At 39.7% G+C, this 9485-nt stretch overlaps 1 long non-coding RNA gene across 1 annotated transcript; it reads left to right on the forward strand.

Annotated features, from left to right (window-relative positions):
• The first annotated feature begins 7355 nt into the window (after window positions 1-7355).
• Window positions 7356-8998, forward strand: LOC134624696 (uncharacterized). Its single transcript, XR_010093614.1, has 3 exons — window positions 7356-7391; window positions 7815-7873; window positions 8836-8998. It is a non-coding gene; the product is annotated as an uncharacterized LOC134624696 (long non-coding RNA).
• The last annotated feature ends 487 nt before the right edge of the window (window positions 8999-9485 follow it).

A 9485-nucleotide genomic window follows, 5' to 3' on the forward strand; every position in this document is an offset into this window, starting at 1 on the left:
CCCGTATGTAAAAGTTGACTGTGACAGGTTGTGGTTTGTTGAGGGAACAGTGCTGGGGAACGCCGGCTGGTAGAGTTGATTTTCATCATGCTAACCACGGCTTCCCTATTTCCAGCAGCAGCTGGTGTGGCAGTGTCTGAGGAGAGCTGAACATGAGCTGGCCTGAGTCAGAGCTACAGATTCTAAAGAGCCTTCAGCTCCAAACACTGTAACTATAGTTCCCTAAAAAGCATCTAGAGGTCTGTGTGTGTTACATGCCGGGGTTAGTGTAACATTGACATAAAATGCATGAAAATAGCCAAGGAAAGCATGTAAGTCTTTTACTTTCAAATAACCTCACTATCATAGTATTGTCAATTAGCCAACAGCTGTGGTTGTATTCTTAAGAAATATCCTTCAAAAATGAAGTTCAAACAATATGTCACAAGAGTTGTGGCTTCATGTCTAACATATCATCTTTAACAGTTTTAACCACAGGAAATAAATGTTTGTAAAAACACTTCCAGAGTGTGAAAGGTGAAAAGTTTTGTTTTTATTTGTAAGGCTCACACAACGTAAAGTTTATCAAATGTTTGCAGACGTGCCAAGGAAGCTACAATGTCCTTTGTCTTTCCAACCATGTGTTTTTGATGATTGATTAACCAAAAATTGTTCAGAAATTTGTCTTTATAAAAAATGCACTACTACTTATATAGCACCTTTCTACTCAGTTGAACCGTGTTTTGTGCATCAAATTCAAAAGCATCAAGGGGATAGAAGAGCAGTAACTTGATCCTAGAAGCATAGGGAAAAAAAAATTCCCCTCTCACTGCCGTAGGCAGTCTTTATCCTTCAAGCTCGAGTGAACTACCTGAGGCCTGGGAGTTTGAGGGTCCTGCGCAGCATCTCTTCCTAGGACTGTGCTCTTCTAGACAGAGACCTCAGATGTTGTTCCTGGGATCTGCTGGGGTCACTCGCCTAGCTTGGGAGTCACTGCACCTAGTGCTCCGATTACCACTGGGACGACTGTTACCTTCACACTCCACATCTTCTCGAGCTCATCTCTGAGCCCTTGTTATTTCTACAGCTTTTCATGTGCCTTTTTCTTGATTTTGCTGTCATTCAAGATCGCTACATCTATAGCTACGGTCGATCTGATATCCTCGTGTTGGTGTTGTTCCCAGATCATCATGAAAATGTTGTTCCAGGATCAACATTGCAAGTGACCAATCAGAATGTTGTGACGTCATACTTTTGCGACTTCGGGAAAAACCGCCGTAAAACAAAAAACTGTACTTAAGCTGCGAGAAACTGCCGCTGTCCGCCGATCAACGGACCCTGACCCTAATCCTAACCCTAACCCTAACCCTAACCTTTTAATAAACGGTAAGCAGAATTGATATTGTCCTTGCAACACTGGAATTTCATAAATGCAAGAATGGCTTGGCGCGCAAAAGAATAACGTCACAACATTCTGATTGGTCACTTGCAATGTTGATCCTGGAACAACATTTTCATGATGATCTGGGAACAACACCAACACAAGGATATCAGATCATCCCTATAGCTACAGCTGTCTTACTCTGTTTGTCCACAACTACTATGTCGGGTTGGTTAGCCATCACCAATTTGCCTGTATCTGGAAGTCAACCACCCTACGAGGCATCTCCCATTTTGACATCCAGGCCATACGTGGCACAGATGTTCTTGTATACTACGCTGACCACTTGGTTATTGTCATGTGTAGGCTGTGTGCAGGCAGGAGTGGTAATATGGAGGACCCAAACTGCTGACACTGGGAGGCAAAGATATGAGCTCAAAACAGCTTTAATTCTAAACTCAAATATAACAAAACTAATAATCCAAATAAACTTATACAGACAGCCAGAACACAGAGCATATATGAGGGCAGATCGCAACACGGACAGAGGAAAACACAGGGCTTAAATACACAGAGGGAGCAATCAGGAAATGGGAGACAGGAGGGATTTTCAATATTTCAGACTGCAAAAATAGTGAGTTTGTATGTTCCCTATAACCTGCATTGTGGATGATTCGAACTGCTTTTTTTTGAAGAGTAAAAAGTGAATGTAATGTGGTTTTATAGTTATTGCCCCAGACCTCTGCACAATAGCTTAAGTATGGTGAAACCAGTGAACAGTAGAGAATATGAAGTGATGTTCTGTCGAATACCTGTTTTGCCTTGTTTAGTATTGCAATGCTACGTGATACTTTGGAATGAATATATCTTACGTGAGCTCTCCAGTTAAGTTTTTCATCTATTATTACCCCCAGAAATGTATTTTCACTGACACTGATCAGCAGTCTTCCACAGGAGCTGCTGATCCAGTTCTACACTGCAGTCATTGAGTCTGTCCTGTGCTCCTCCATCACAGTCTGGTATGGTGCAGCCAATAAACAGGACAGGAGCAGACTGCAGCAGACTGTACGGGCAGCAGAAAGGATCATCGGCGCCCCCCTGCCCTCCATCCAGGATCTGTACCTCTCAAGAACCAGGAAACGGGCAGGGAAAATCATCACAGACCACTCACACCCTGGACACAGACTTTTTGATCTGCTGCCCTCTGACAGACGGTACAGAAGCCTGCAGACCAGGACCACCTGACACAGGAACAGTTTCTTTCCCCTCGCCATCTCCCTTCTACACAGTTGAACTGTCACACTGCTCCCACTGCCAGACTGCAACTGCACCTCATGTACATTCTGTAGTATTCATTCCACCTCATTTCATTCTGTATTTTATGTATATACGTTTAGATTAGTTATTTATAGTTGGTTTACACAGCTTTGTGTATGTATGTGTATGCATGTGTAATGTATATATAGACACGTGTGTGTGTGTGTGTGTGTGATTTACATTGCTGTGCTTGAGAGCCACCATCTACCGGAACCAAATTCCTTGTATTTGTCTGCACATATACTTGGCCAGTAAACACGATTCTGATTCTGATTCTTTCAATATCAACACCATTTATTTGAATCTTTTTAAACTACTATTTCCAAATAACATAAGTGTAGATTTATTCAAATATAATGATAATTTGTTTTTATCAAGCCAGAACTTCACTTTACTTATTTCATTAGTCATATCCTCCAATAAATTCTGCAGATCATCACCAGAGCAAAAAATGTTTGTATCGTCAGCAAAGAGAACCATTTTTAATGCTTTGGACACTTTACAGATGTTGTTAATGTATAAGTTGAAGAATTTTGGACCCAAAACTGACCTTTGGGGTACACCACAAGCAATGTCCATACATAAGGAGCAACCACTATTTATTTTCACAAACTGCTTCCTGTCACCTAAATAACTCCGGACCCAATCTAAAGCTACCCCTCTGACACCATAACGTTCCAGTTTTCTTATTAATATATCATGATCTATAGTGTCAAATGCCTTTGTCAAGTCTATGAATAACCCAGCCACATACTGCTTTTTGTCTATGGAATTTGTGATGTATTCTATTGAATCTAATAGTGCCAATGATGTTGATCTGCTTGATCTGAATCCGTACTGACTCTCGGTGAGTAGTTTATGTTTATCTATAAATTTTTCCAGTCGGTTTTTAAACAGTTTTTCAAGAATTTTTGAGAATTGAGGTAGTAAAGAGCCAGGCCTGTAATTTGTGAAATGGTGTTTGTTGCCAGATTTGTATAGAGGTATAACTTTTGCTATTTTGATTCTGTCTGGAAATAAACCAGTTTGAAGTGTTAAATTACAGATGTATGTAAACGGTTTTATAATAGCCTCAATGACTCTTTTAACCACTATCATGTCAATATCATTACAATCCAAAGATTTCTGATTTTTACATTTTTTGACAATTTCAAAAACTTCATTTTCGTCAACGGCTGTGAGAAACATCGAATATGGATTTCTGTCAATCAGTGTATCCGGTTTTTCCTGTGCTTTCCCAGGATCAGTGATTGTTCTTGCTAAATTTGGTCCAGCAGTTACAAAGAATTCATTGAGACTATTTGCCACAACATCCATATTGTATTCTTCATGATCTTTACAAATGAAATACTTGGGATAGTTCTTTTGTCCAGTCCCACGCTTTATAACACTGTTCAGTATTTCCCATAATCTCTTATTATTAAGAGTCCAAAACAGAGTGTCTACAATAGCACTGAGGCCCAGGAACAGTTCAAAACAAAACAAACAAACAAAAATATGTCCATGAAAGGCCCAGGGGCCCAGGAAACTGCGTGGGCGAGGCAGTTCAGGAGGCCAACTGCTTGGAAGGCAACGGTGGCGATGCAGTTGAGGAGGTTGTCCACGATGGTGAAGATGCCCAGCCGATTTAAGGCATAACAGGACGAGGAGAGGCAGGACCAGAAGGCGCGGAGACCTCTGGTGGAGACGAGGCAGAACCAGATGGTGGCATGGCAGCTGCAGGCGATGGAGTAAGTAGGTGTTGGCACTGCAGGCGACGGCGTGGAAAGCGCAGGTGGTGGCGCTGCAGGCTGGATGGATTCCTCAGATCCCCCAGCAGAGACAGACAAGGGGAAGATTCCAGAATCCACTCTGGCTGGAATCCGGTGGATTCAGCAGTGTGTACAGGTAGGTCATTTAAACAGACAGCATTTATAGAATGACTATTAAAAGTCAGCGAGCATCAATAATGTTAAAGTGGTTATGTTAGTAATACACCGAGTGCTAATATCATTTGTAGATATTATTACGTGTTTTACCGTCTTTATGGTGCTAGCTTAAAGTTACGGTGGAAACGTTAGCTTATATTGTAGTAAAGCTGTTACTGTCTAAACGATGTTGGGACAGAAATATTAGCTTCTGTCATGACTGATGAAGTTACTAGTTAATAAAGTTTCCAGTAAAGTGATTAATTGCAGCCACAGATTGACAGTAAATATCTCGATTAGCTTCAGTGCATCTGTTATAAATATGGGCAAGTTTCAGTGCTTCGTTTAAACTGTTTGATACTTGTACTGACCCAGGGTCAGTGTAAAATACAATCCTAGCTGTGTGAACAAAGCCTGGCTCGTTTAATCCTGCATGACAAACCTCAGGATGCAGGTTCTTATTACTCTTTCCTGCTGGCACACCTGTCACACCTGAGAGTCAGCTAATCATGCAAAGACTGACAGACTCTGTAATACTGTAAATGATCAGTGACTCAGGTTAACACTAAACTTTAAACAGTACCTCTGTGTCTCTGTGTGTGCTGAACATTTAGGATTGAGTCAGGCTGCATTGACTGTGGGACTTTTCTGTGTTAAAAGCAGGTTGAAGACGGCTCAGAAACATTTGAAAATTAAAATTTAGCATTATGGCTGCTGGTGGTTTGTAAAGCCTCTACTCAGCTGTATTTTTGTTACTAATTTATGTTTGTTGTTTTTTAACACAGATTTCAGAAGAGCAAAGATGAGCACTGTTGCTTAATCCTTAATAGTTTAACTGGATTGGAAATCAAAAAATTCCAGATTCTTCTTCCACAGAAGTTTCATTTGTCAGTGTGGGACTGCTGTAGGGCTGTGCGATATGACAAAAATCTCATATCCCGATATTAAGAAATCTATCGTCGATATAACGATATAAATTGCAAAAATGTAACATTTCCTGTAAATTCTGTGAATCTCGGGCATCTCGACTTGCGTGAAGTGTTTCCAGCTGGGCGTCGTGTACCTGGAGTCGAGTGTTTTAGCTGATGCATGGAACTATACATTTTTAGACATAAGTTGTAACGGCCACTGTTTTCTTTGTAAGTATTTATTACACAGCATGCTGCGGAGAAAAGTCTGTTCTAACGTTTGAGTCTAAGGTTTATTTTTTAGCACCTGGCGGCTCTTTTTTGCTTCTCATCCGTAAATACTCTGCATCTTTCACGTGACTCGTTTTATTTTGAAAAGCCTCAACAGGATCTTGAGCTTTATTGTGAAAGGTTTATGTGGAAAATAAACAAACGGACACGCCGTGGTTTTACCGTCGTTGTTGCTAACGAAAACGCATAAAAAACAAGCGCTTGTCCGTCCGTAGTGTGGTTATATTAAATATAAGAGAAAGAGAGAACTTTAAGAAATTAATATAGCCACTACAGTGACCATCAAAATGATGAAAAAATATTGCCATAAACAGTTTATTTTGCGACACCACGAAACAAACGATAGCGTAAAATGAAACGATAGACGTTTTTCTATCGTCATCCGATATATATCGTTATATCGAACAGCCCTAGACTGCTGAGTCACCTGATGAACTTATTTCATTCATTCTCCACATGATGTTCATTTACAGAAATGTTTCACAGGAGCTGATTCCACCCAAAGGGTGAACTAGTGTGTTTCCATAGATTATCTCTGTATGAATGTACTTCTTAAATGAAGGCAAGTGTTTGTCCTGTTTTGTTCCTCAGGTACAGTACGTGATATTAAGGGCAGGCGGTCATCACTGGGGGAAGACAAGAAGCAGACGTACTTCCAAGAGGGAGCTGCAGTGAGGACATAGTCTGGTCACTGAGGTCAGAACTCAAAATCTGAAACAGCTCAGGTTTATATTCTAGGGGTTATAAAAAAATTGAAATGTATTTATAAAGAAACCTTTAAATAATATTTTAAATAATAGTCATAATTATGATTATTATTAGAAATATCAAACATTTAAGTGGATTTTCTGTCACACGTATTGTCTTAGCCCTGCGATAACTGGCAGCCTGCCTTTGTCCTGTATCAGCTGGGATAGGCTTCATCCTCCCGCAACCTTGAATTGGATACATGAATTGTATTGAATTGTATTCCAATTATGTAATCTCATCATTTACAAAATCAAGGTATCCAATCAAAATGTAAGTAATAATGTTAAAAATGGGAAAGCAGAAATAAGTGTGACATGAATGTAAATGTGTGAGCTGACATAGAGGACAGCCACATGTAGTCTGAAAAACCTTTGTTGTCAAGTTTGCAGGTCCATCAGCAACGAGACATTCTTACATAGAAGAGTCTGTTAAAGTCTCTAACTCAGTGAAGCATTATTGGTCCCGTCTGTTTGGATAAATATAGTAAGCTGATGTATGTGCATTTATTGACACATTTTCTTAAGTGCTTATCCAGTTCAGGATCACAGTGGAGCTGCAGCTGGATATGTTCAGTAAAGAAACCTTACAAAAGTTAACAATAAACCTGCATCTCTGTACGTTGTTGTCCACAGGATGAGAAAATCAAACTGGAAGACTGTGGAACATGTTAATAAATGTTTGTGTGTTTATGCCTGTGTCTTTCACAGGAGGCACTGAAAGGTTTCCCTAATAGTTCCTGATGAATCAAAGCAGAACCATAAAGGTTGCTGGACTGCATGATGGCCTTACCCCTGAGCAGTCGTCCTGTTAAAGGAGGAACCAGCTGTTTTCAAAGTAGCTGAGCAGATTTCATCTCAAGTAAGCGATTAACTGTTTGTTTGTTTGTTTGTTCTGCCACTTAAAGAGCATTTAAGGACGTCTTTTGAGTGTCCAGTTCTGGTGACTCTCATGGTCATTTGTGATTATGGACATATTTTTCATGTTCATCCAGCTATCTAGTAAATTCTATCTATTTAGTAATATCTGTTAGCTATAAAATATAAATATAAAAATATCTAAATATCTCCTGCCCGTTATATTTTAATGATGTAAGACCAGACGTCTGTTATCGTGTTACATTAGCATTCCTCACATATCAATGAGATGCTGTACAGTACAATCCTACTGACACAGCAGAGGGATAACGACGGCTATTCAACATCGTTGCACAACACATTCGAGCTGCATGATGCAGACAAAGTGACTAAATGATCTTTTTGTGGTCTATTGTCTTCAAACCAGCAGACAAAGCCGATGGCAGAAGATGTTTGGAGAAGAACTTCAGGCCGTGTACTGACAAGGTATTTTTTTCTTGTTATCAAAAGACATTTGGAGTGACGGCTTCTACAACTGTGCTGATGTAAAGCTTACAGTCTAAGAAGTCACAGTGTTGATATTCAGCACAAAGAGAAAAGCTCACTTGTTTGAATTAATTTACAATCATAGTTTTTATAAATTCTGACTGTAAACAGCTTTTACAACTTTGATATTGTTTGACACTCGATATCAGGTGATGGTATTTAATTTAAAGGTTTCTATGTCCCAATGAGCCATTTACACTGACCAGTGTCAGTTTGACTGTAACACATTCATTATTTAGATCCAACATTTCTAAGAGAAATAACTGAATCTAAAAAATGGCAGCCCTCAGGCCAGGTTTACTTGATAGAGATATCTGCATTCATTATGAAATTTATGTATCCCAGATCATTTTTATTCATCTAGTCCTGGCAGACCCACCCCTTCCTCCCAAGTTAACTGCAACCCAAAAGAACTAGTGGGGCTATTTACACACTCACAACCAGTGTGGGGTAGAAAGAGCCACCAAAAACCTGTCAGCCTGCACAGCTACAGATGTGCTAAAACCTATAAGAGTTAGAAGCTCTGCTTATGGAGAAACTTTCTAAGTCTAACAGAGGACAGGTACTCCTGCCCAAATAACATGATATAACCCCACATACAGCCCAACCATAAAGTGAACCAAGTCATTTGGTTAAAGACAGCATGGGACCAAATGCATGTAACCAGCCTGCATCAACCAGACATTTCTTCCTCCTGAATTAATGAATGAATGGATGAAAGTTAAATGACTACAAACCTAAAGCCACTAGTTCCCACACTGGAGTTCCCTGACACTGTGTGTTGACTGTATTTAGCTTGTATCAACAGTTGTAACAGGCTAAGCTACGTGAGACACTGCATTGAGCGATTGTTTCTATCTTAACGGTTTCAGCTCATATGTTCTGCTTTTTCCTTTCAGTAGATCAAAGCAGCTCGTGCTCTTTCTGCTTCCATTTTGATGGCAAGAAGAAGAAGAAGATTTCAGCGAAGTGGCGTTCATGGTCTCAGTGGACAGTCATGGTCACACACTGCATGTGGTTTTAAAAGCAACATGTCTGTTCACCACAACAATCGAGATGTGTAATATTAGTGCATGCTAAGGTTTGTTCTTGAACATCAGTTCTGTTTTCTATTTTGACCACTTAGACCAAAAAAAGTGTTGTTTTCAGATTCTTTCTTTTTAAATCTATATATCACCTGCTCATTTTTATTACAATTAGTTTCACATAAATAGTAGTGTTTCCTTTATGATCTTTTAATGCTTACACTACACTGTACACGTTTACATTAGAGACATTTCTGTTACCTATGTATGAGACTGGGCTGCTTGACTTCAATTTGGAAATGGATGCAAAATCACACGGATCGTGCTATTGTTTGTTTTTTAATATGATGGACTGAACACAGCAGGTATCTGACTAAGCAAAGATTAATCTGATCCCATTTCTACCTGTCTCTACTGTTTCAACTGTAATTGTCAGGATATATATTTCTTCCAGCTCTCATAGGGCAAAGGAATGACTCAGACTTGTCAAATGTTCTTTGACTTGATACACAATATGAAGTTCACAG

This window comes from Pelmatolapia mariae, linkage group LG3_W (genome assembly GCF_036321145.2).
Source record: "Pelmatolapia mariae isolate MD_Pm_ZW linkage group LG3_W, Pm_UMD_F_2, whole genome shotgun sequence".
Classification (NCBI taxonomy): Eukaryota; Metazoa; Chordata; class Actinopteri; order Cichliformes; family Cichlidae; genus Pelmatolapia; species Pelmatolapia mariae.